Source organism: Balearica regulorum, chromosome 2, assembly GCF_011004875.1.
Source record: "Balearica regulorum gibbericeps isolate bBalReg1 chromosome 2, bBalReg1.pri, whole genome shotgun sequence".
Taxonomy (NCBI): domain Eukaryota; kingdom Metazoa; phylum Chordata; class Aves; order Gruiformes; family Gruidae; genus Balearica; species Balearica regulorum.
The window spans coordinates 156,563,881-156,591,396 of record NC_046185.1 but is presented as its reverse complement, the minus strand read 5'-3'; the positions used below and the strand labels follow the sequence as shown (position 1 = coordinate 156,591,396).

Here is a 27,516-nt window from a genome sequence, read left to right as displayed (position 1 = left end):
TACAGTCATAATATTACATAGGTTGATTATATGCTCAGAAGTCACTTGGAAGCATTTATTTTCTCTGATAGAAGCTTTTCAGCTCAGTTCCACAGAGCTCTTTCAAGAAAAGGAAATGCACAAAGGGAGCTGCGAATGATTGTGTGGTACTTCTTACCAGCCTCAGTGCTCAGGGAGATGCGACTTCCAGGGATGATGGCAGATGAAATTCAGTATGGGGAGGTGAGCAGCAATGCATGTTGGCCAAGGCACCTGAAATTCTCACATCTGCTATGAACATGCAGATCCTCAGAAGACAAACTCCACTGCCAGAGGGCTCAGTGAAAGTCTGTAGTCACCCCACACTATGCCTCTTAGAAACAGAAAACACAATACCTAGCAAAAAGATAAAATCAAAATAGTGTCTTGGAAGTTTGTGCCACTCCGTCTGTGATGCCTTGGGTTAAATGTATCTGCTTGAGCCTCAATTTTCTTGTCCTCCATCAAGATACAGCTCAGACCAGAGAGATCCAGCAGAAAGTACGATATCTGTCCGACACAGGGGCCTGAGCTGTTGCCAGAACAGAGACTGTTTAGCACGAGACCAGAAGAAATTACTATTTTTTTCTGTTACAGCAGAAACTGCTTGGTCTCCCTGCTTGGGCTGTACCCCAGGAGAGGCTTAGTTAAAACAAAACGCAATAGAGTTCCCTGCCTAAGACTAAAGCTGACGTTCAGTTTCACAAGGAAACAGATACCTTTTGAATGTGCAGGCATACACAATTAGTCTCAACCCACCCTGAAAACAGGGAGCTGAAAGATGCTCCATCACGGAAACACTCCCAGCAGTGCTGTCGTGACAGGCACTGCCTACCCAACCAGGCAAGATGGGATGTTGAACGCCCATCACTTAAAGCAAAGACAAACCCAATACTATACATCAAGTCCTATTATTTTATTTATAACTCCAGTACTGAGATGTGTCCTAGCTATGCGTGGCAAGGTGCACTTTCCTAGGCTCTCTCACTGATCTATCAGTTGAAAGCTGGTATGGCAGATTTCAGCGATTATCAATAATTATCATGTAAGGCTGGAGGGAACCCATGAGAAAGAGGCAGACACCAACTAATCCATCATCTATGAACAAAAACTGGGGATCCAAAAAAATCCAGTCCTCTGCTGTGGTTGATCCCACAAGACACTGTAAGTTGGAAAGGCCTTGGAGACTGCAGTATTTTCCAGGTGATGGCAAGGTATCTAAGAAACACACTTATTCCTGTCAGCAACTCTCTGAAACATTTAAAAGTCCATTTCCAAGAATAATAAATATATTTCATAACCATCCCAAGGCAGTGTTTCCTCTTCACTGAAGCTACTGTACTTGGCAAGGAAGCGGTGTGACATTTTTTCCCCAAAGGCTTTGGAGTGATAAACGATAGCTAAAATGAAATCTTCTATTAGACTTAAAGCCTCTGCAGGGCAGGCTTTAGGAAGCAAGGTTTGGATTAGAAACTTCAAAATTTTAAAATCCTGAAATGTAAATGTTTGGGTATTTGAAATAGAGCCATGACTGATTCACTGAAAACAAACTATTTTTAAACAAAACTCCCAGGCAACTCTGGTGTGAAAGAACTGAGGAATCAGAGACATCCTCTTACGGCCTTTCATACAATAAACCTCCCTCTGAAGATGCACCATAAACTAAACAGAGATAATCTTATTAAAATATGAAGATATTTCATTGATAGAGTTGTATTCAGATATTGAAAGAACCAACTTCAAATACCTTTATGTGTACTCTAGAAACATGCTTGTTCTTGAATGAGCTCATTTGAGGTACACAGAAAGAGTAACAGTTAATATTGTCAGTCTGAGGGATTTGCCATTTTGAGAATCTAGAAATGACAAGTTAACCCCCAAACTCTTAAGTTTTGGTCACCACCTTATGAAGGTTTTTAAAAAAATCCAATTGGTTTATCATTTTGTGGGTTTGAACTGCTAACTTATACACTTGGGTCATGTTTTCAAAAGTTTTCTTGTAAAACTAATTTTGTTTTGGTTTTAATGGAAACAGATGCAATCTCACAATTTACCAGGCTGGCGAGATGTTGAGAAAAATGTTCCAAAACTTTGCAGTTAACTCTTCTTGACAGCTTGGTGTGGAATTTAACTATATTCAAAACCCGCACTGACCCGTGACAACCTCATTGAAACAGCACTATTTACGTCTCCCACATTCCTGTGAAAAAAGCCTGACCTACATGTGCTCTGAGCCGCATTACGGTCACTCGGATTAAACCTAGTTCTGGATCTGGAATCTCACATTTTCGTAGAGAGTGAAGCCCTGACTGCAAACTGCGGATGCTGGTCAGTCATTCCAAAGGGTGACAGCACCCAGTGTGAGCAAATTTGTGAGATTTTACCTCCGGGTCTGAAGCCAAGGATCAAGACCACGGAGCAATATGGGAATTAATCTTTCTGATACCCTCTAAGTGAAACAACAGGATATACAATGATTGATTACATTGGAAAAATGTACTTTTAAAAACATTTTAGCAAAAGTTTCACGTAATATGTAGTAATTTTTAAGCTCACACAACAAATTTACAAGAGGCAAAATTTTCAGCTTGACTACTGTAGTCACCAATATCCTGAGCTGCTAATGAAAATCAAACACCTAGCAAAAAAAATTACGTTTTAAAAAAAATCACATCAGCTAAACAGAGCATTACATCATTGCACACAGAGTAACAAGTACTAACACATTTTTTGTTCCCACTTGAGTAGTATTAGAATAAAAAGTCAGTGTCCTTAATATCCATTTGGATTCATTTCATGGGTATCCCTTCAACCTCTAGCAAAACTCAGCAACTATGAAAATAACTGAAGTAAAATGTTTTCTGTTTTCTAACCTGTAAGCATCTGCTGCACTGAGACACATTTTCACAGGTGATTGAATGACGCAGGGGAGTAGTTAATCAGATACAGAGCATTTCACCACTTGGTCACTGGTTCCAATCCAGACCCAAATTGATAGTGATGTTTACGGAAAAAAAAAAAAAAAAGAAAAACCACTGAAGAAACCCAAAGTTTCCAGCAGCTGTTCAGTAGTATTTGTTATATTCCCTGGTAACAAACAACTACTTGTACAATTTCCCCGTACAAAATGCAGCATTAAAATACAACCTCAGCCAAAATTATTAACATTTCAGTCCAGACAAGATTATTCACACGCCTAAAGTCTCCTGCCTTGAAGAATGAAGACCAAGCCATGTGTTTCTTCCCAAATGGTCGTGCTTTTATACCAGAAACTTCAGCAACATCCAGACCGTGGCTCTGGGTTGCATCCTTCTATCAGTTACAATCTAAATTTTCACATGATATACATCATGAGGGTCTAATGCATACAACTAACAACAGACTGCATTCATCTACAGTCAGACTTACGTGTCAAGTCCTACGGACTTCGTTCTGTGGAAAATCCTCATCGAACTTAACGCCAAGTGCAAGGCTGCTGCTGAGCTGGCTCTGTGGAGGTTCCTCTCAGCTGCCGGCTGACCCAGTCCCTGGCTCTGCTCCCTGTGCCTGCCTTCACCAGTACACTAGTGATAATGGTTCCCAGTTCCTCCATACAGAGCCCAACTACGAATGAACGTTCCTAAGTGCTGGTCTTGTCCAATGCATGGAATGGGAAATACACTTTAGTCACCATTTGGCATTTCGTAGAGCGGTGAAGAGCACCTGAGCACAAGCAGGGAAGCACTAGTAGGCCCCATACGTTTGTCAGTGCTGTGCTTATAATAAAAGGCAGGTGAAGTCTTAATCCGGGGCAGGGTTCCCGTTACCCTCAGAAGCAGATGGAGGTACCACGTACAGAAAACACCTGATAGTTGGCGTTCAACTCCTGCAGTAACTGCATGGCATATGCAAGTCAAGCAACGTCAGAAATTGTGCCTGTGCACTGGTATTCCACAGAACCACCGTGCACCGTGTCTGGGGACGCGACCAGAGGCAGCACTCACATCCACAACCCCAGCACCGCTTGGAAGCTGTTTGTCTGTTTGTTTGTTTGTTTTTCCAAAAGCTCACTATGACTAACTCAGCAGTCCCTGTTTACAGTCAGTCTTGTAACAGAGCTTGGAAGCATGAACTGCCCATTTAGGTCAATTTTTTCTACCTGGGATTTCAAGGTAACATTTACCTGCCCTAAATATGAATTCCTTATTATACTTTAAGCACAACTAGGTAATCAAGCACAGCTATAGCAATGTATTTCAGCCAAGCAGCCATTAACTATTGGGAGCAGCAGCATTAGCAGTCGGGAGTTTATTTTAGGGAACAATGTTAAAACCTTTCTCCTGATCCATAAACAATCCCATTGGACAGTGCACACAAAACCAGAGAGAAATTAGTATTAAATGAGAAATCATAATGAGATAAAAAAGGAGAAGTGACATAAAAGAGCAAGAATGTTAACCAGAAGATAAACTTACTGAATGTGAGAGAGAAGAAAGCAAGAAAGAGGTAAGCAGAAAGTTTATCTAGAATTCTTGAAACAGGACTGGAGGCATTTTGAATGGTTACATTTTAATGAAGTTAGAAATAATTGGATGAAATTCCATGACCTGTGTGCTACAAGAGAGCAGGCTAAAGGATCTAAGGTTGCTTTCCAGCTTTTAAATCTAAAAGCAGAAAAAGGAAAGAAGCTGGAGTGGTAGCAATGGAGACAGAGCTATGTAAAATTTGTTATTTCAGGCAGAGAAAACACACAGCCAAAAATAGTAAGAAAACATGTCTGACACATGCATACACATGCTCTGTTCTCCACTACCTACATCAGTACTTATATATTTAATGTATAATTTGGCAGGAAAAAAAACCAACACAAAAGGATACACTGGGTCCAAAGGGATGGCTTTACAAACAAACTTACACCATGTGAAATAGGAAAACTCTCAGCCGCGGTGGGTCTTCAGCCCTGTCCAGATCGCCAAGGGCGAGGGCGTAGCCCACCGGTTCCTTGGACTTATGGCAGAATCTTCCTCAGCAGCCCCGGCCTCGCTCCACCGTGCACAGGACGTGCAAGAGCCAGGCACTGCCGAGGAAAGGGCTGGCCCAAGACCAAGTTGTTCCAGCTACTCACAGCTGCTGGATACTCCCCTGGGATCCAGGGACAGCTGGCACAGGTTGGGCAGCCAGCGTTTCTCAACAAACAAAGAAAAATGTAAGAGGGAAGATAAAGATCCAGATTTCTAACAAAACCATGGCCAGCTTCACCATAACAGCAGCAATTCGCTTCGTTGTGTTATGTAAACCAGAGAGGAGCACCAGACGTTTTGGACATGAAAACTGCTACACAAGTAGGAACTGTCACTGCTGGGCACTGAAGGGTTTTTCCCCCCCCCCTTTGGTTCTAGATTTAAAACTCAGTATTTTTATCACACATTATGAGGAAATTTATCTCTGAAGTTAAAAAGAAATACTGCATGCAAAGCAACGCTTACAAAGCTATTTTGCTCCTGGCTTTAGTGACGACTACAGTGTATGTATTTGTATAACAAAGAACAAGGCTTTTTGGAGAGTGTGCTCCAACACTCTAAGAGATGCTCCTGTGAGGCTAAGATTGAGGAAGACCCAACATCGTGCAGAACTGTACACCAAGGGCTGTGCCCAAGTAAATCACCTCAGTACAACTACAGTGATAGGAAAACCTAACTGCTTTCACCAAAGAGCTCCGATATGTCATCTGAGTAACCTACCTCACTAAGAAATCTCTAGCACCAGGTCTTCCTCCATGAAGCCCCAGCTGATTTCCTAAACCACCTGCCACAGTACAAGTCTCCAGCTGCAAGGTTAGCCATAGCCTGTCCTAAATAAAGTAGCCAATGTAATACTTCAGAAATCGCCCAAAATACACAATAAAATAATCACAGCATTTTACTAAATCAAACCTTTAGGATTATTATTGTGCAGTTCACTGTATAGCAATTAAAAGCAAGTACCACAGAAGCCACCGCCTATGCTGTGCCTACACAGACCAACAGGACAAGAGGAAACGGCCTCAAGTTGTGCTGGGGGGGTTAGGTTGGATATTAGGAAAAATTTCTTCACCGGAAGACTTATTGAGCATTGGAACAGGCTGCCCAGGGAAGTGGTTGAGTCATCATGCCTGGAGGTATTTAAAAGACATGTAGATGTGGTGCTTAGGGACATGATTTAGTGGTGGACTTGGCAGTGTTAGGTTTATGAGTGGACTTGATGATCTTAAAGGCCTTTTCCAACCTAAATGATTCTGTAATTCTAATACATCCAAAAGACTGCAACTTATGAAGGTACAGTCATAGGAAAAAAGGAAACGGAACAGAACCAGGAACCAAACTCCACGTTTGCATTTTTCAGCTAATCTTGCCAATAATAGCTCAATTGTTTCCTTATAGAGAACTGCAGGGAGAGTTAATTATCAAAATAAAACTTAATGCTTTTCAGGCTGGGAAAAAAAAAAACCAAAACAACTTCCTTAATTTCCTAGCCTTTAGCACAAGGATTGTACTTAGAAACAGAGATCTCAAATTAAACCTTTGGTGTCACTGGAGATTTGAAAGCTATCACTCTCCTTTTTATTTTTTCCCAGGTCTCCCACCATCACCACAACACACCAGCTCCCAAGAAAAGAAAGTAGTAATTTCTGAATTGCTGACGCAACTTTTCTTAGATTAAGAAGGGGGTCATTAAAATCAAGAAAGAAGCCTTGACTCTCCAATGCCTGTATTGAAATGAAAGTGCCATTCACGGACAACTGGCCTTACATATTGGTGTCCATTCCTGCTAGAAGGCAAGAGTCTGCTAACTCCAGCACTCACTAACGGGACGTGTAAGCCGTCTTGCATTCAGGTTATTTACTCAAGTACTCCAGATATCAAAACAAAGATGTGGCAACCATAACTTCAGCTTCACATTTAGAGCATGACGGCCAACGCTGCAAGACTCGCAGTATGGTGAGCTGGTGCAGTACTGTTAGTCTCACAACAGTAAGACCCAAATCATATCAGAAATCAGACAGCTCTGAAATAAAATGAGAAAATATGAAGGGGTTCCCCCCCCCCCCTTTGGTTCTAGATTTAAAACCATTAAGCCACAAAACCTGTAGAGCTGGGAAACTAATTTACAATTATACACTCACAAATTCAAGAATGTAGATGGGATTTTGAGGCTGAGCTGCATTTAATTTCTGACCACGTCACTAGTTCTGGTGTGGTATGTCATACTGAATAAAAAAGAAGACAACAGATTTCTACTTTCTTTCTATTGAAAAAGAAAGAAATCTTTCCCATGTTCTCAAATGTGCCATCTTTGGAAATGCACAAGTAAACAGTAAAATAATTATAACTAACAGTTGTAGTCTTAAAATGATTCATTTATTTATGATGAATAAAACATGATGGAGAGCTGTCATAAAAAAAGACAGAGATCTAATCTCCTAAGACACACAAGTGCACTTCCTGTTCATGTCAGTAAAAATAAACAGCCCTGTGCAAAACGTAATCAATTTACTGGGGTTTAAGTGCCTCTGTCATATAAGAAAAAAATTAGTTATGATGACATGTTTCACATACAAAATGAAGGAGATGAAAGGAGGAGAAGAATGAGCAATGGCAGAAAACATGAGGAATATTCACAAAAGTAAACTCAAATTCAGAATTATACTCCATTTTTTTCATAAGTTTTCATGGATAAATGAAAAAATGAATATTCCTGAGCCCACAAGGAAACTGTATAGAGCAGGGTCTTTCTGCTGAAAATAACTGATTCTGAAAGAGATCTCTATTAGTCTGCTTTCAGCAAATGGGAAAGTTAATGGACGTAAGGGTTGCTTGCATCTTAAATTTTGTGGTACTTTATCCATTATTAGCCTGTTCTATGTTTTCTCAGTGGTTTGGTATGAAAAGAAGCAGTCACACACAAAAATACAGAATGGGCAACAATTTGTTTTCTGCAGGACACGTCTTACTAATTTCATGCAACTGCACAACAGCTAATCACCACATTTTGGAAATACAAACAGGAGTTTAGCTTGTGAAGTACTCAAATAGTCCTTCCACGTTGTTTAGCTTTGCTAGACCTCACATGAAACCTGGTGATCAGCTCTGGGCACTAATGTTAACTCAGCACCTATTATTACGCCAGTCTGGAGTTACTCAACAAGGAACTAGAGGTCTAGAAAGCATCACCGTGCCCTGTTTAGCGTCCAGGTAAAGTCCTTCTAAATCAGCCAAAAGATGCATATGCAGGTGATCCCAGCTGAGACAAAGGAACAGACCAAACCCTCTCTCCTAAGAACATGAACTGTTAAATTCCCTTTCTGCAATCCCAAGTGAATTGGTTTTGACCTGAGGACTACTTGCAGTTTAAACCTCAACAAAAACAACTTTTTCTATTACTACTATAAATTCAATGTCTGTTGCACTATACCGGCCCAAGGATCTCAGCAATATAGCTGTGCACTGAGCAGTTGCTAAAGCCTAACTTCTCAAAATGGGAAATTACCACATTGCATATGAGATAAAACACAGAATTGCAAAGACAAATAGTGAAGGCTCCAGTAACATTTTATAGCCATGTAAGGAGTGAGATGATTGCTGACATCTGAACATCTTTTGACAAGCATTTCCATCTAAGAAAACAGAAGAAGGAATTATTTTAATACTTTTGGAGGGGAAAAAAGAGCTGTTTTTTAAATTCATAGTTAGCAAAGTCACACTTATATTTGTGAAATATTTTAGCCACAGGAAAACAAGTATCATAGTCTTAACAGAAAAGCAGCTATGAGAAAACCACTGTTTCTTAATATACATTCTCTGCATGTGACATCCATATTAGCTCTGGTTGCTTTAGGGATTAAAATTACTTTTCTACTCATTTACAGCTCTTTGCAATGCAAAATCCAACACAAACTGAAAGCAGGAACTAGATTGTTTCTGGCTCATTCATCATTAGACCTGTTAGTTAAACTCCAGTTGCAGAGCTGCTATTCCTGGTTGGAATGTGTGAGCCATGAAAAACATGGCCTGACATTCAATTTATAGGGCTGGGACTTTGGCATCTGGAGACGGGGAAAATTGTTCATAGATGATGCATATTTCAGCTAGAAGTCATTAAACGGCCTTGAATAAGGAATGCCACAACGCCATTTTCGAAGAACAGTATTCAGATTTTTGTCACATATTAAGCATTCCTCTAACCTACAAAATTTCCCCAAAAGTGGGTTTGGGTTTTGGTTTTGGTTTTTTTACACTCTTATGTACAATTTCTAGAAAAGAGTAACCAAGAAAACATATTGGCCACAATGCTCTATTTTGACAATAAACCAATAACTGTTAAAATAAGAAAGTGAATGCGCAGCTCTCTAGGCACTGGTCTGCAGTATACAGTTCTGTGAATCTAAAGTAATCTGTTATATGAAAGAAATACTTTATCAGATAATTAAACTTCTTACTCTGCACTAGTAAAAAGAGACTCAGTAAGAAATAAAATCCGGACTGATGTCTGCAGGGACATTTTCAAATAAATAGTTTCTGCAGAAAATTTACGTGCTTATTACACTTACAAAGGCTTGTGATTTCCTTAAGGACTTGAAATGTTAAATTATTTCCCCCATTGGTTCTAGTTTCCATTATTTTTGACTGCTCCAAGAGAATAAACAGGTGACTTGGCTCATTGCTCCAGCCGCTGTGACACCATTAGGCTGACCAAATTTAATAAATAACAAAAGATTTAACGTGGAAAAAAAGAACACAGGAACTGGTTTTAATTGGGATCACTACGTTCTGCAGAACTGAAGAAAGGCTGTAATGGAAGAAAGGAGCTTGAGAGGAAAGTACAAAGGAGTCAGGATCTGGCAGGCAAATGTGATACACATGTGGTGAGGCAGCCTGTCATCCATCTTCCTAGATGGAGATCGCTTTGTTGTTCTGCTGGGGCTGTTTTTAGATGTCCATCCAGCTTGCAGAGTGTGCAAGAGGAAATTGGTGCACATCTAACAAAAATAGTTACGTTCGTAAAATCCAAAGAGATGCAGGGACCAACCCTGAAAACAGGGATGTTCTTGGTTGTCAGGGTAACGTGATCACCCCAGACAACGCAGACGTCAGCAGGAATCTGCAGCACACATTGGGTACCCAAGAATACGAGTCTTCCTGCTTCCCTCTGGTAATTAAGCCACAGAGGGATGTAGGTAACTGTTGCTAAGGTGTGGCTCAGTGTTTTACTGCATGCTAGCACTCCAAGAAAACCAAGAATATGGCTTATGCTTAGAAAACAGTCTTACTGGTGTTACCCATGCAACTTTCTGACATAAATAAAAAGAATCAACAGATAGCAAAAACCCAAAGCCGATCTGGAACGATCCTTTTGTGAAATGTAGCAGTGTCTAGCAAACGTGGTCAGATCCAATGATACACAAAGCACTACTATTATTTTCTTTAGGGTAACATTCACGTAGCTTTGCTTTCATCAGATCAGATACCCATTGTATACATTCCTCTAAGAAGTTAATGTGCAGTTTTCCAAGTTTCCAAGATATTCAAAGTCTGCAGCCTGACCTTCTGGATGAGTACGCTGCCTTCTCCGTCAAACCAACACACTTCAAGTCACCACTCAGCTACAAATACACAACGATTCAGATACGCAGTAGAATAAATGACCAGATGAACAAGTTTTGCTTGTGCGCCTTGTTAATGATCCCATAAAACAAACTGAAGTCATATGGTTGACTAAAACAAAAATATGCAATTTCTGAGGAATTTTTACTGACGGTAGTAGTTATGCTTTCTAATAGTCGCTGATCCCACAGCATTACCAATGGGTGTTTATAGATCACTTTTCTATTGCAGTCTTCTTTGTGTTTTGGATAGTTATTTCCCTGAAAACATCTTTAGAAAGCTATCCAGCTTTCCCACGAAGTAGAAAATGTTAAATATTCTGAATTTTGAATATTGAAGTTGATGAGAACGGCCTCGTGGGTTTTTAATCTTACTCTATGTTACTGCTCGTTTTCTTTCCTTCCTAAAAAAATCTGTATTTAAACCACTTTGTTTAAATCACTCTAGAGGTTAGACCAGCTCTTTAGCACTGTGCAGTAATTAAAATGTTCTGTCACCAAATGGGGTACACATTAGTGCTCGTGCAGGAGAAACAAGTAATACAATTTTTTTAAAAATTTAGATAAAACTATTTGGTTTTTTTCATTGGTCTGGTATTAGAAGACAATTTACACTCAGCAAAGATTGATGGGAGACAAAGATTTTAAAAATATATATGGAGGAAAGCCTAAGGAAAAAAAAAGCTGGAAAATAGTACTCTTAATTTTCAGAATAGGAAACTGTACAATCAAGGTAGGTTAAAATCTACTCTTTTACTCCCAACCATGGCTGGGACCTATTTGCAGCAAACTTTGCAATGTAGCCTTTCCCCAGCTGGTGAAAGATTTTGCTTCTTCACTGACAAAGCCCAAGAAACTTAACTGTACTCATCCTTCCCTCTTTCCTCCCCTGGTACATAATAAGCTGGCCAATTTACATTTAGGTTGATAGGTCATATATGACAAATAAAAAGTCTTTCCATAACAGTTTCACAGTCGATACTAAGATGCCAGTGAACTTTCTCTATTTTACTTGAAACTGAGTTGGTGTTGCTAGCATAAATATTTACTTTATATCCATAAACACACATATACCTTCCCCACACACACCCTTGTGACTATTATGTAGCTACATAGCTCATATTACCCATCTACAAATAAAGAGATTTTTCAAGTTGTAACTTGAAATGTCTATTAGCAGATGTAGGAAACCAACAACATGAAACATCAGCTGGCACTGAAGCTGCCTAGAAAACAGCCGTACCCTCAGCTAATATCTTGCTTTGCACAATTTATGGATTATCAACAATCTCAAATTTGCTTCATCAATAGGAGAATGGCACATTTAAACACATTTCCCACATTTAACAGAAAATGCCCCTTGTTCTCCCGGTGCTGTGCTCATCCCTCCCGGCATGGGCTCAGCGGATCCCCCCGCTCCGAGCCACACACCCCCGAGCTGCTCTGGAAGAAACCCTCTGGGTTTCATTAGTGCTGCCGCAGAATTAAGCACAGAAGATTCACGACGGCCACAGAACATTGATGGAGTTAACGTACGAGTCAGGTAACAAATGTAAGTTATAAGTAATAGCATTCAGCTTGCATTTTATATCAGTCATTATATGTGTTAAAGACAAATAATGTGAGAAATAGTTTTAATATATCTTTTGCATGCTTCATGTTAAAAAGCTTCTAAAATCTCTTGCAATTACTGCTCACCCTGTTATCAAAAATATCAACCAAAATCAGGCAAGGCCAAGCGTCATTTTAAGTTAAGCTTAAATTTAAAATCTACATCAAATACCTCTCTGGTGTTGTTTAGGTGGTAACAGATGATAATCTTTTTTTCATCATCATATTGTTTTCAGTTACACCTGACTAACTCCAGACAGGAAGAGCAGTTCAATGCCTTTCTTCGAGGAGCTCTGCCATCACGTGGCACAAAGGCCGATGGGATGACAAGACAATGTGAACCAGAGTTCGAGATGCCCCTAGAACAACATGAAAGCAGAGTTGGATCTCAAAAGCTCTCTGGATTTCAGACTACCCTTAAGACCTCCTATCTCAATAAGAGTAGACCTTTGTCTCTGTGCTTGGCTACACAAAATTAAATTACTCCAAAATTTTAGGAGTTAGAAAATACTAAGATGCTACAGTTAATATTAAGTTCTTCATAGGCTAAACAAAAAAAGGTGAGTCAAAATCTAATAAAGTTAATTCCTTAACTGTGAGTTTTGGTGAGCTGCCCTGAAGTTGTTCTTTTTTATTGATTTTCATCTCTATTCATTTCTGAGAAATTGCTGTAGAAATCATTCCTGAAATCACCATCTCTGAACAAAATCCCCCTGATTCCCACTAACTGGCTCACATGAATCCAGATTCCTCTGTGCATTATAGGTAACTGTCCTCAACTGCTGAATGTATTATGCTTTCCATAAAAAAAAATTACCCCTGGTGCAAGTGGTGGCAGTGACCCTCCTCATTTTTGTTACTAGTTGCGGAGCCGGAGAGCTGGAAGAAAAGCAGGGTCCAGCCATCGCACTGACTTCAGGGTGTAATTTTATTCCACAACCAATCCCTCCTCCTTCTACCCACCACGTCTGCATTTCTCTTTCCACCATGGACTTCACACCTCCCTGGTTTTGCTGCTTCTTAACCGCTCAGGGTTTCTCTTTTTCCTACTAAAACTTCAAGAGCTAAAAGTTAATTATCAAACATTTATCTCTGTGACATTAGGTCGTTTTTATGCATGCATTCAAGTATGTCTGTATGACACTCCAGGATCAAGGATGATCTCTGCCACTCCCTTTCAAACACAAAAATAATCAATGCAAATACTTTAATAGTAACGCCATAGCCATTCATCATTCCTGATCTTAAAACTAAGATCTCTGCTTTGAAGTGAGGATAGGTTAGATGACAGTACCAGCCCCCTCAGTAATTATGTCCCTTTTATGGCAAGTTTTCCGGTATACAACAGCTGGTTTTATTATTATTAATGCTGCACATATTGACTACAAAAAATCTGACCTGAATGGGATAAAACCAAACCAGCTGTTTCATCTCCTTTCATCTATCCACATCTCAAAGGGGGCTTTGTGCACCATCGGTTTCCACCGAAGAGCTGAGAAATCACATGTCACAACAGGGGCCTGATGTATGTGGGTCATCTAATAACCGGCAATCCAGAGCCCTGCCGACGGAATCTCTGCCCAGCCGATCCTCCCCTGCTTAATCTCACCAGGCTGAATTGGCACGGAGGAAAACAACAAGCACTCGCTCCACTTAATTTCTGCAGCAAATAAATAAAGGAACAAGACGGCCAGCGTGTTCAGTTGTAGAACCTGCCCTGAAAGCGCAGATGAGCAGTAGGACACTGGGGGGGAGGAGGGGGGAGGAGAGTTTTAGTCCCCAAAATTAGAAAAACAAAAAACCCAAATGCTAACTTTTAGATCCATTACATTGCTTCTGCACACAATATAGAAATCACTCGTTTTCCACCGCAGAAAATGACCTCTCCCAGCCCTCTCCCTCACAGCCTCCTTAGTTACCCCGGTTTTGCATCCCATTCTTCTCTCACCAAAGGAGATACATCAGTGCTGCCCACCAACTCTAAGATGACAAAAGCTCAAAAATAGAACATTTTAATTAAGATCTCTCTTAATTTCACTTGTAAAGCATAATTAGAGAGCAAAAGAAGCTCACAAAAACCCCAAAACATTCCATGGGCACTCCATGGCCTTCACTGATGTTCACCCCTAGCTCCCATTTAATGATCCCAGACATGATTACTGGTAAAGCCTGGAACCAGAACAATTCAATTCTACAGAAAGATGTTAAGTACGAACTTAGCTCACTAAGGTATGGCAATGGTTAATTACTGCAGCTTTGACTTGAGATGACGTTGCTAGTACCAGAAGATTACACATGTAAAGTACATTTTAAGGTACTATTTAGCCATGGCTCCAACACAGCTGACTCTTTTCAGGCTTCTTCTCAAACACCAGTAATTATATTTCAACAAAAAGCAATTCCATACATCACTTTTTGTAGCCTGAAAAAATGATTCATTCAAATAGATATTTATTTCCAACAGCAATAACTATTAAAATAGGATGCAAAGAACATGCATTAGCAGCATTACACACACTGCTGTGTTTCCTGTATTTTAAATTGTTGCTATAACAATTAACAATATGGTACCTCATATGTCCTGTACTGAGTTAAGGCATCAGTCAACTTTATAATGAAACACAGCTGTTAATTGAACATATTCAGTGTATCAATGGTTGCAGGCTGCACGTTGCAGCCCTGACTTCGAACAGGCAGGACGACACTGAGAGCCCGACAGCCCACCCGAGCCTGGAGCTGCAAATCCAGGCATTGGGCAAGTCCAGAGCAGAGTGTCACTGGGGGGATGATGTCATGGGAACCTCTTGCTGCACTTGCACCGCACATGAAAGCCCCTGCAGGTTTATTCCCTTTTTTTAGTCTACAGGTTGAATAGCAACCACTACTGGAGGTCCAAATGCTTTACAAAATACTATCGAGCAAACACCTAGCAGGAAGATCCCCAGAAGCTATGTCAACAGACCCTGCTACCTGCCTAACCTTTGCTCCTGACCAAGCGCCTCTCGGCTGCGGTGGCTCTCCACTCCCACATCAGCTCCAGAGAAACTTCCAAGGTCTCGGTGGCCCTTCGCCAGCAGAAGCCTCTGGAGCATGCGAGTGCAACACAGCCCAGCACAAATGGGGTGTCTTTAATCTAGAAGCACCCCAGCACAGGGTCAGTATCGCCCAAAACTAGGCCTGGAGGGAAATGGTGGGATACTGAAGCACAAACACCCAGAAGAAGGTGACGAATTAGCCTCGAGAGTAAATCCCAAATCAAAATCATCTCTCCTTTTCAGCCCAAGACACGCAACACCAGGGAACTGTGCCACCACTGCAATGCAGCACTTCCCTTTGCAGGAAAAGTTCCTAGTGAAAAATATTCCTGTAAAACTTTCATTACTGCAAAGACCATGCTACTCCAAGCCTCAACGCCAGGGCTGCTCCAAGCTTTATTCAGACCGGAAGGCAGGATTTTCCTCCCTCCTCCCTACAGCAAAGTGCCACAGCACAAAAGCTTTCCTCACAGTAACACCACGCACTCGCCCATAAATGAAGAAAAATGCATTCACACCATTATAGCCACGAGAGAACCACATGTCTTTGTTAATTAGCATTATTTACATAAAATTTTCAGTGGCAAGTCAGCTTCCTACAACTGGCCTTAAACTAACAGGCCTGCCACAGGGCAATGCAGAACTTCACACTGCTTAAGATCTCCACGCGTCAGGGCTGAAACTATCAGAAGACCTGCTCACACTTCGGGTGACGTCAGCATCGCAAGTGTCCTTAATGGAACCAAGGTGGAGCGCAACAGTATTCAGACTTTTAATTAAAATATTTAATGTGCAAGTTATTGTGCAGTTTTACCAGTTGCAGCACTTCTACACAGTCTCTCATCTCAAATTTAGTGTTAATGGTTCAAATAATAATTACAAAAAATAACTAATTTGGAGAAATGACATAAGAAACGTTATGAACAACTTCTTTGGGATATTTCTAATACACTACAAAGATTAACTCCCAAGTAGGGGGGGAAAAAAGCACAAAGCACACCACTTGCACAGCCCCGTTGGAGTAATTCCTCTGCAGTAATCATTGTTTGCAGAATCAAGAATTTAGTGTTACAACTCATGATTAAAGCCTTGGAGACAGCAGAAACTCTCTAAAATACATGTTATTACAAAAATTTCAATACTGTAACTAAAAAGAATAAAAAACTAGCTCTGAGCAACAGATGTGAATTTAATCTGAACTAGCCATAAATTTGCACCTGACTGTTCAAAACCCCCTTGTTTTTAGCATTATGTAGACAATGAAGGTGCATGATAAACTGCAATTATATCAGAATACAGAATTAGAAACAAAAACATTTAAAAGTATAATGAAGAGCCACTAGATTGTTGATGATGGATATAAAGATAACAGAAAATAATTTCCAACTTGGCAGAACAACTCAACTCAATCTGTTATGGAGATTAAACACTTGGAATCTGCACATACCTGTATTGCCACAGAAGAAAAATAAAAACAGAGATAAAAATTTCTAACATCCGATGTTGTCACTAGCTACTTTTATCTTACATGCTGGGTAATATGTGAAAGCATCAAGGAAAAATAAAAATGCATGGTCCCTCTTCTCAGGGCAGTACCAGTCAAAAGTTAGATTTTCATAGCTCTAATACAGTCGCCAAGGGGTATATAATCCAACCAGCTACATGTGTGCACATTTCCCTCTCTGACCTCAAATCCAAGCTACAGCCATAGGAAATGGGGATTAAAGATCAAGGCAGGCTCCAGCTTTTGCTACAAACAGCTGGGCAGAGGCAACAAGTGAACCCTGGACTCCAGTCCCCTCCAACAATGCGCAGCTGCCAATTTATTCGGCGACCCTCTCTGCAAATGCAATGAGTGGGGGGAAACGTGAGTCTCGGTATGTCTGCGAGGTCAGAAGCACACTTGCCTTGGCTACTGCTGGCCACCCACACCGGAGCCTTGCACCCTGGTGCATGCTGAGGCAGGGGTGAGTCACCCTCGGCAGGCACCTACATCTCTCTGGTGACTATAAACAGAGCCAGAATGACCAGTTCAAATGGAGGCACCTCAAAGCTGGACATCTGAGTGAAGGTAGATGAATCCTACTCGTCACCTCTGAGTCACGGTTCCTCTCCGGTTTTTCACCTGAGGCTGCACAACTATGTAACACCCACAGGCAGGACTTAAAATTACATCCTGGCCGAGAGCGATGTGTAAAATGGAGGATAAAAAATTTGACAGTTTTATCATAAATAGCCCCCAGGCCTTCTAAAAAGAAGCCATGCAGGGAAAACAATTACTGCCAGATAACCGTATGTTTTAATGGGAGTGCAGATCTCCTCTGAAAATTAACTTTAAAATTATATCGTTGGGATATGTTTATTGCTCCTCAGTGATAAAGATAAAAGTATCATTTAATTTGACTGCCAGGGTTGAAACCTCCGTCAAAGCACCAAAGCTGTGATCTCCCTGGTTTACAAAGCACCGTCAGTCCCGTTGCTAACACCACATTAGCTTTGCAATCCTAAGAGAAGTAAAAGTCATGCTAAAAATTGCTTCGGCGACAAAAATAAGTAGATGATACTTGAAGCTGCAGAGAGAAAGCATTTCTGTTGTAACAATTTTATGCTGTCATTTTAACAGACTATAAATAGATTTAAAAATATTTACTGAAGGCCAAATTCTGCAGAACTGAATTTACCCAGCGGCATTATGTAAGAAAGGACTGCAGAATGGAGCACTAAATTAGGCTGATAATACAGCTCTAGAAAGAATATATTCTGTTTTCATGCATTCCACTTTTTTCCTCAGTTTCTTAAATTGATAAATTTGCACTGATAGTTTTCTCTTCAAAGGGTATCCAACAATCTCTAGTATCTGATCATGATGAGTTGGAAGGCAAACTGGCACTTATGGCCCCTTTACGCCAGTCTTCCCTCCCTCGTCCAAAAAAAGTTTTGCTATAAACTCAACCAAAAATTATAGAAGGACAGATTTAACTGAAATATTCTTCAAAGATGATGAATTAAAATCTCTTTGAAATACTTATATCATTGTCATTTAATTTAATTGTCATTAAATCTAATGAAAATATTTACAGCACTTGAAATATTTTGGTAAGTATAATGGATTAGTGATCCGTCGACACGAAAGGGAGATGATCTGGGTCAGGCATTTCTGCCAGCTGCTCGTCCTCCTGCCTGCCTGCCGGGGGTCCAGCACTCCCAGCTCCCCAGGCTGCTCAAAGAAACTCTTGAATTTAACCTGCACATGCAGGCACAGTAAAGTCAGAGGCACCGGCAACGAAATAGCAGGTTGCTCTTGTATACCATGTTTTATTCTTAAATGAAGACAGCCCTTGCTTTTAGGTCTACAACCAAGTGTACTGCAGGTTCTTTACTGTAATAATAATAGCAGAATATATCCAAAGCCAGCAGAAAGAAAGTTAGCAATAGTAACTCTGTGGTACAACTCATTTTTCTCAGAGCACAGGGAAGTTTTTCCTCACCCACACAGTTTCCCATCAGTAGAGAAGACCTGTTCAACGGCTCAGCTGGAAACAGCCTCCAAAGGCAAAGGAAAACAGAAACAAGACTCCTCACCATTAACTTTCCCCTGTACTTCTTCTACCTCCAGCCAGGCAAGGGGTCACAGCACCAAAGCTTCCCCAAGGCACAGGACCCAAGACCCTACTCCTGGGAGCTCCATAGGGACCCACAGGGTTTGCAGGCCATGTTCACCTCCCCCTGTAAAGCCACAGGAGTTACCCACAGGAGGGAGGATGCTCCAAACCTCAACTCTAAGAGTTGTTCTAATTCTGTCCCCAAAAAATCTCATTTAAACCTCAACAGTGTTGTTAAACCACCATGATTTGCTTGCCTACAGGACAGAACATCCAGGCTGCCCTCCATGACCTATCCTAAATGGTGATGTGTATGCCCAAATTCTTCTGGTTTATGCCTTCAGGTGGAACAGCATTGGACTGAGAGGGATCAAATACCCATCCTTCACTCAGCACTGGCAACAGTAAGTGAAATGCTGAAGAGCAAACGCCCATCTTTAGACAATCCAGTTTTTAGGTTTTGCCTCAAACAGATGAACATCTAGGCTTCGGTATGGCTTTTCAACTAGTGGTATATCAAGGTCAGATGATGCTGGGGAATGCAATAAAAACCAGAAAGTATTTCTAAATCACCGTTTCACACAACAGCCTATTGAAAGAGCATATAAAGTCTGACTCACTGTAATCTTCATACATTTAATGGATTTTTCCACACTCCAGTTGGGCTCCATACCAACAGGAAGAAGGTTATTTTCCTCAGTGAAGATCATTAACAATTCATATGCAGCAGTTTCTACCATATGTGGCTTGTCAGCTGACTGCCTTGATCTGTTAACCAGTCTGGTGGTGGGGTTCTTCTAGCTTAAATGAGGAGCACATTATTTTATACTTTTAGTAATATTACAGAGAATGATACTAAAGTCATTGGCTGTGAAAGAAATGTTGCTTTTATTCAGAAACGTGGTTGTTTAATCATCCTCTACCTAAATGTGTTGCTCACTTTTTTCCCTTTCTCCTGTATGCTTGAGGGGGAAGAAAGAGATGTGGGAGGACATTTGCAAGACATAAAAAGCTTCAGAAGTTTCCAATTGGTACCATGCATTGATAAAACCTTGTTTCAATTGGCTAGAAAACAAGAGGAGAGAAAAGGGAGAAAATTCGTAGTAAAGAAGTTCTCTCACTTCCTTCCAGTCACTGCTTAGTTCACTGAGAAAGAGGTGAAAAAGTCTCTTTCCATCAACATAGAAAAGGCTGGGGTTTATTCAAATACTTTAGAAAATTTACAGCTTTCAAAGCATTTTTCTACAAATCTCAGCACTATCTCTGCTGCACTTCCTCCCAGCACTGAATCACCATTTTGTAAAAGTATCCAATTTTTGGTTAAATATGAGCAATTAGAGGAAACACAGCAAAAGAGGAAATCATGATTCCATGTCAGCCTTATGCAAAGTTATAGTTACTGAAATCAATGAAATTATTGTTGTGTGAAATGAGAAAAAATGTGTGATACATTTCTTCAAGCTACTTACATTGTGTGCCCAATCTCAGACCAAGACATTCTCACCAGTATACAAGACTCTGGTCAGCAGTGCAGCAAAATTGTAAATTAATGATGGTACCCCTGCTCCCACAGTCAAACACATGCTAAAGTATCTGCTGCATTCTGACCCTTTTGTTGGTACAGTACTGACTTAATCTTTTTCCTAATACATATAAATTATAGTCATTTATTCAATGAAATGGTATTTTAAATGTGCGTATCAAATCTGTTCATCTGAGAGTCCCAGAGCAGTCTACATGTATCACACAAGCAAAATTTACCTTGTCAAAGAAATGAAAACCTCTGCAAAAGAAAGCACCGAGAGCAATCAATGCATCCATGCAATCGGATGGTTTGGCCCAGAACAGATCTGTTTTCACAAAACAGTGACAGATCAAATATGATCTTCAGTTATTATGTCTACCCTCCAGATTCCTAATCCTACTCTATGAAACCTGTATCTACTTCAGAAAGATGGTAAGCTGCATTATTCCAAACCCGGTATTTAATGGTTTCTGCACTGACAGCAAAACATACGAGTTCCTAAGCGTTATAAAGATACTGCCAGAAAATCAGTAAAGGAATTTTGGCCATTTTCCTATAACATTCAAACAGCCAGAAATACAAATTTTACAAACACAGCAAAGAGCCATAAAGAACCATTCCAGTTATGTTTGTTTTGAAACAAAACTTGTTTTACAATAAAACTTAATCATGCACTCACAACCAGAAAGGAAGGCCTAGCACAGGCAAGTCCAGGGTTCCGCTCCTCACATCTCACGCAGTTTGGGGCAAACCATTAACCTCAACCTCCAGAGCATGCTCAACGCCCCTCGCTCCTCATTTGCCTTTGCAGATTTGAAATGCAGCTACAAAGCCAACATGTGGCAGACAGCGTTGTTAGCTCAGTGCTGCTCTACAGAGGTCAAACCAGAGTTTAAGATTTTAATATTTTATTAAGATTCTTCTTACCATGTTTAAGGGATAGGTCCAGAGATTTGTATGAAATAATTTTTATGCCTTAGAAACCAACAGAGATTTGGGTATAGCAATTACTTATGTGTGGTGGTATTCTAACGCTTCATTGGCATAGACAGCCGAATTGACTACTTGCATTTTTCAGGTGTTGTTCTTAGACGGTATTAACAATGAGCTTGTGGGAATACCAAATGTCTATCTTCAAAATAAAAAAATAAATCCTGACAATCCTGGGAAGCTGAATATCATTATTATACCAAGACTTAAGGAATTTGTTTTATGGTACGGTAATAACACGGCACATTGTTAGCAAGATGAAATCAGCTTAGCGGGCACAGGAACAGAGGTGAAATCAAGTAAGATTCCTTCTCTGAAGGGAAAAGATGACTTGACAAAGAGAGTAATCAAGAGTTATTTTGTAAATGGATTGGCTGATGCTTCTGAAGGCATCAAAAAGGCTTAAGTTATTTAAGATAAAAGATTCCAGTAAATAAAAATTATACTGTTTCATTTATAAATCCTTTTCTTCTCAATTTCATTTGTAATTAAAGTGGATATTATAACATACACATATAGGAAAATCTCTTCTGGCTTTACTGGTGGGAAATTTAAAAACTGTTCCTCTTTCTAACAAAACAAATGAAATAAGATTTCTGTGCCAGTAAAACAGTACTGATCTGTAAAAAAGGTAAGACTTCTTTTTCTCTTAGCACTGAGATTTATTTTCAGTTGGACTGAATATTCAAGAAACACTGAAGAAATTATTTCAGTGGGACCGAAGGAAGGAAGGAACTGCCAAGAACTGCGGGCTAGCTTCTACAATGGTTTCATGGATGTGAGATTTCATTTCTGATGGATTGATGCTGATACACTTTGAACTCATTTCAAATTAAGTCTGCTTTTCTCCCTACACAGCTGAGTAGCTTCAGCTATAGTAGCCATCAGCTTCTGAGTTGGAATGAGTAGCTGGGAAAGGCAGAAGACTATATCTTGGTCATGCAAACAAAAGCATGTTTGAATAAGATGTGATCAGCACTGTAAAAATGGAAAAATGTGAGCTACAGGAGGCAGTATTTTTACAGATAGCTGGCTTCCAGAAGGGAAATACCATCCTGAGGTCTCATATTAGACAACGTGCCTGATTGATAAGAAAATTACGCTTCAGAGTTGTCCTAAAATTAAGAAGCCTCCAGGCCTTTATGTGATATTTTTGAAGTATTTGCAAGATCTGATTCACTGATTCCAAGTGCAACCCCCTTCTGCTTCAGCTCACCAGCTGAAAACACATCCCCATGACAACCCAGGAGCCGCGGAGGAGAGCACAACACCCAAGCTACGGCGAACCAATGCTGAAGCCCTCCTCAAAAGAAGAAACGCGCCAACACACAAGAGCATGTTTTCTCTCACTGCTATGGGGCCCATACATGTGTCTGTCACCCTGGATTAGAAAATTAAAATGAGAATGGCATTAGGTGCATGCCAACACCCTTAACACTCAGCTAACTTTTTAAGTTCAACAGTGACAATACCATTTCTGCAATCTAATATATTGCTCATGGGTGTGCAGGCAGGGACTAAGGTTATTTAGCAGCCCAAATGTCTATCATCTCGTGCTTAAGCAGAATCAATGACCAACCCAAACTTGCAGTATGAATCCATGATATCTTAGACCAGGGAAGCTGGTTTTCCTCCTCAACAATACGCAAAAGAAGACTATTAATGGTAAGGTTTGACTTGAACAAAACATTGGTTCTACAACTGCATTTGTCTAGATCAACACTGCAGACAGATTATATTAATTTCACCACTGAAAGCAAAATAATTAGCTACATTTATCACAGACGACATGAAGCACTGCATATCTCAGCAGTTGTACTGCTGGTTCAATTACTGTGCCTCTCTCTGTTACATAAGCTCCACTTTGCAGCTCCAGGTGATGCGGGGAAAACCCAAATTTGTGCCACTTCTGAAGTCTACGTTATAGCACAGAGACAGAGAAAAGTATGTTGGGAAAAATCAGGAGGATCACCTGTTACATTATTTTGCAGTAGTTCCACTTCGGTCATTTCATGAACATAGCCTCATCAGCCACTTTGGGCAAGGAATAAATGGGTTTGGCAATCACAGTTACTCAAGGATTAAAATGATCTCTGGTTAAAATAAAATATGATTGTAACAAGCTCAAGGTAGTTGGCACTTCTGTGCGCTATTTCATCCTCACCAAATACGATAATTAACTCACACGGTGAAATCCCAGCTGAAAAGAAACCAAGAGCAATACCTCATTACCTTGAGGCCATGGTGACCTTTAATTCTCCTAAAAAGACTCCACAAACCCTGTTAAAACAGACTCCCTTTATTACAAAATTATGATGAGCACGTACGACTTGCCGCATTTTTTTCCTGACTATTGTTTCCAGAAATTGGTTCTGGAAAAGAAATCCTACCAACATAGTCTTCAGGGTCTGGCATACTCACAATTTAGCTCTTCCCAGAGAGCATAAAATCCCAACCAACAGTGTTCAGCTGGCCTTCAGTGTCAGCTACACAGAGACCAAGCTGTTGTTCATAGCTATCGCTGCTGAGCTCTTAAAATTTTTCTTACGTTTAAAACTAAAATACAAGATTGAAACCTGGTATTTTTTAATCATCTGTCCTGGCAATTTGTTCTGGTTTGTGTGCATCATACTTTTTTTATTATTTCTTAATTTGGCAATCTGTTCATCATAGAATCATAGAATGGTTTGGATTGGAAGGTACACCAAAGACCATTTAGTTCCAACCCCCCTGCCATGGGCAGGGACACCCTCCACTAGACCACGTTGCCCAAAGCCCCATCCAACCTGGCCTTGAACACTTCCAGGGATGGGGGCCTCCACAACCTCTCCGGGCAACCTGTTCCAGTGCCTCACCACTCTAACAGTAAAGAATTTCTTTCTAACATTTAATCTAAATCGACCCTCCTTCAGCTTAAACCCATTCCCCCTTGTCCTGTCACTCCATGCCCTTGTAAACAGTCCCTCTCCTGCTTTCCCATAGGCCCCCTTCAGGTACTGGTAAGCTGCAATTAGATCTCGCCGGAGCTGCCTTTTCTCCAGGCTGAACAACCCCAACTCTCTCAGCCTGTCCTCATAGGAGAGGTGCTCCAGCCCTCTGATCAGCTTTGTGGCCCTCCTCTGGACTCACTCCAACAGCTCCATGTCCTTCTTGTACTGGGACCTCCAGAGCTGGACGCAGCACTCCAGGTGGGGTCTCAGAAGAGCGGAGCAGAGGGGCAGGATCACCTCCCTCGACCTGCTGGTCACGCCTCCGTTGATGCAGCCCAGGACATGGATGGCTTTCTGGGCTGCAAGCGCACACTGCTGGCTCATGCTGAGCTTCTCCTCAATCAATACCGCCAAGTCCTTCTCCTCAGGGCTGCTTTCAATCCATTCCTTGCCCAGCCTATAGTCGTGCTTGGGATTGTACTGACCCATGTGCCGGACCTTGCACTTGGCCTTGTTGAACTTCATGCGGTTCGCGCAGGCCCACCTCTCCAGCCTGTCAAGGTCCCTCTGGATGGCATCCCTTCCCTCCAACATGTCAACCACACCACACAGCTTGGTGTCATCGGCAAACTTGCTGAGGGTGCACTCGATCCCACTGTCCATGTCGCTGACAAAGATGTTAAACAGTGCCGGTCCCAGTACCAACCCCTGACTAACACCACTTGTCACTGTTCTCCACTTGGATTGTTGCTGAATTAAGTTCACAGTATTCATAAATTCATACCAGTTATGCAGTGTAATCAAAGGCAACAATAGTCCTCACTGAGAAATCAGGCTTAGCTCTTCAGCATCTTCCATATTCCTCATCCCTTCCTTGTCCATATCCATACTCATCACCTGTTGTGTGAGTCAAGCAAGGAACAAGGACACTTGGTGGGCCAAAGCCACTTGCAAGAACAGGCTGCCGAAGCTGGTTACTGACATTTAGAGTGCTGTTGCTGTACATGTGCTCTTCAGATACCTTGTAGGACATACCAGTTAAAAGCTGATCCGGGAACCAGGATGCGGACGGCCCCCACAGCATACTCACTACCTTCTGGGAGCTCCCCCAGCTCCAGGCGATCGCTGGGACCTGGAGGCCACACTCAGGGAGAGCCCACACACTACCTGTGCCCAGCAGCCTGCAAGTCCCATCTGTCTCTCTGACAAGTGATTTCACATTCTTTCTAGGAAGGATTTTAGGATAACTGCCAAAACACACTTCCCTCGTTGTTCCTGCCTCTTGCTGTCACCACAAGGATGCGTGGAATGGCTGGAGATGGGGACCTACCACAGAGCAAATACATGTACCTGGGATTTCCCAGCGGACATACAACCAGTGCTGTTTGACAGGGCAGTACAGGCAGGCAAAGACAGGCCAAGAAGCCACCCAGGGAGCCAGTACGGCTCCACACAGCAGTGCCGAGTTGGTGCCGCCATCCCACACTGTGTATTCATCCCGCCCTGTCAAGTGCCGTAGCCTGCACCGGCTGGTCTGAATGCCGCACCAAGGGCATTCTGGGGTGAAAGTCTAATTTTTCAAGGCAGATTAGACACACAAGGATTCACATTAATTACAGGTTCTGGGCACTAATCCATGAAAACAGGTGCAGAAACCACAAGTTTACTGCTGTTTCGAGAGTTCTGCAACGGCAAGCCAGAATCAGTACGTACTCCCGTCCCTCGGACACAAGCCCCTCTGTGTCTAAACAAAAAGAGCGAAGCAGGATGAAATAGCAAACATTCACATGTGACTGCTGCTCAGAACTTAACTCAGTGAAACGCTGGCCCTGCTACAAACCTCTCCTCTGGCCTTCTTCATACTTTGCATTTACTTCATATATTCATTTTATCACAGAAATAAGAGGTTGAGCTTTATCACTGAAACAATCAGTCTAAACACACAAGTCTTTTAACAGCGACAATCTGAGAAGACTTTCTGCAGATTTTCCTGCTTTTACTGAGACCAACAGACCCAATTGTATGGCCCTTATTCTGGTTGAGTAACCACAACTCCCTCTGAGGCCAAAAAACCTTATTTGGATCATTAGGCAGAGGTGTTGCTACTGAAGCAAGTAAGATGTTTCTCTCCTGCAGCAGCTGAGCTCAATACCATGTTCCCAGCCTTTGCCAGCTCAGAAAATACCACCAGTTTCAGGTCTCCAATTGACTGCCAAGACAGACCCACAACAGTCTCTGTGTTGATGATAAGTCATGCAGGAAGGTCCCATGCACTGCCTTCATCCATTCCTACTGCAAAAACACATCTGAGATGGAGGACAACAGGTAGTATCTCCAAGGGTAGCTAAGGTTGAGTAACACCTATGTTTGCACTGTGCCAAAGCAACAAGTGCCAAACTCACCAATGTATCTCCGAAATAAATCTCCCTCTTCCTCCATCGTAACATGTTCATGAATCCTAGACATGTACATCCTAGAATCCTATCTTATGGATCAATGGGATCTAACTCTTCCTCACCAAAACTTTATGGGTACTATTAACCAGTTACTAGGCACATGATACCTACAGGGTATCTGAAGGGACAAAAACAGTTACCAGCGGGAGAACATATTTCACAGTCACCAAATCCCTCTGCCTTCCTGCCTGACCTGCAGGCAAGACCTTGGAAGTATCTTCAAAACAAAACAGTATCAGCACAAAACCTAAACTGAATGATTTTGACCACTAAAAGCCGCAGATCGGCACATTATAACTTCCCATATACCCTTGCCTCAACCAGCCCCTTAATATGTTTTCAATTATGCAGATAATTTACATAATTAACTTAAATTCAGTATGGGTTTTTCAACTGGTCAGAATTAGCATTAACTTGAGAGATTCTGCTGTCACGATGATTTCATTTCTGTACTCTCAATTAAAGGCAACCCCCTAAGTCTCTCTGGTTTCAATAGCATAGTTTGATTCATCTAGTGCAAATCTAGGGCAAATTTTAGTGTAATTTGGAACCTAAAAGGTATTCTGAGACCAGCATTTTTACTTGTATTTCAAGACCATGGTTGGAAAGTGCAAACATACAAGACAAATACCAGCTCAAGTCCAAATAGTCTAAACTGTATACAACCACTAGAATTCAGGCATAAACAATCCACTGTGCTGCAGCATCTCCGATTCCAACCCTTTCTTTGC

General features: G+C 41.2%; 1 protein-coding gene across 6 annotated transcripts in view; it reads right to left on the bottom strand.

Annotated features, from left to right (window-relative positions):
- Positions 1–27,516, bottom strand: part of DIP2C (disco interacting protein 2 homolog C) — a 330,556-nt gene that overhangs the window by 223,756 nt on the left and 79,284 nt on the right. The window contains exon 1 of one of the 6 annotated variants that reach the window (XM_075746608.1): positions 158–276. The exons of the other annotated variants lie outside the window; for them this stretch is intronic. The gene's annotated coding sequence lies outside the window, so the exon portion shown is untranslated. Of the gene's footprint in view, positions 1–157; positions 277–27,516 lie in introns of those variants that run through there. 6 annotated transcript variants of the gene reach the window in all.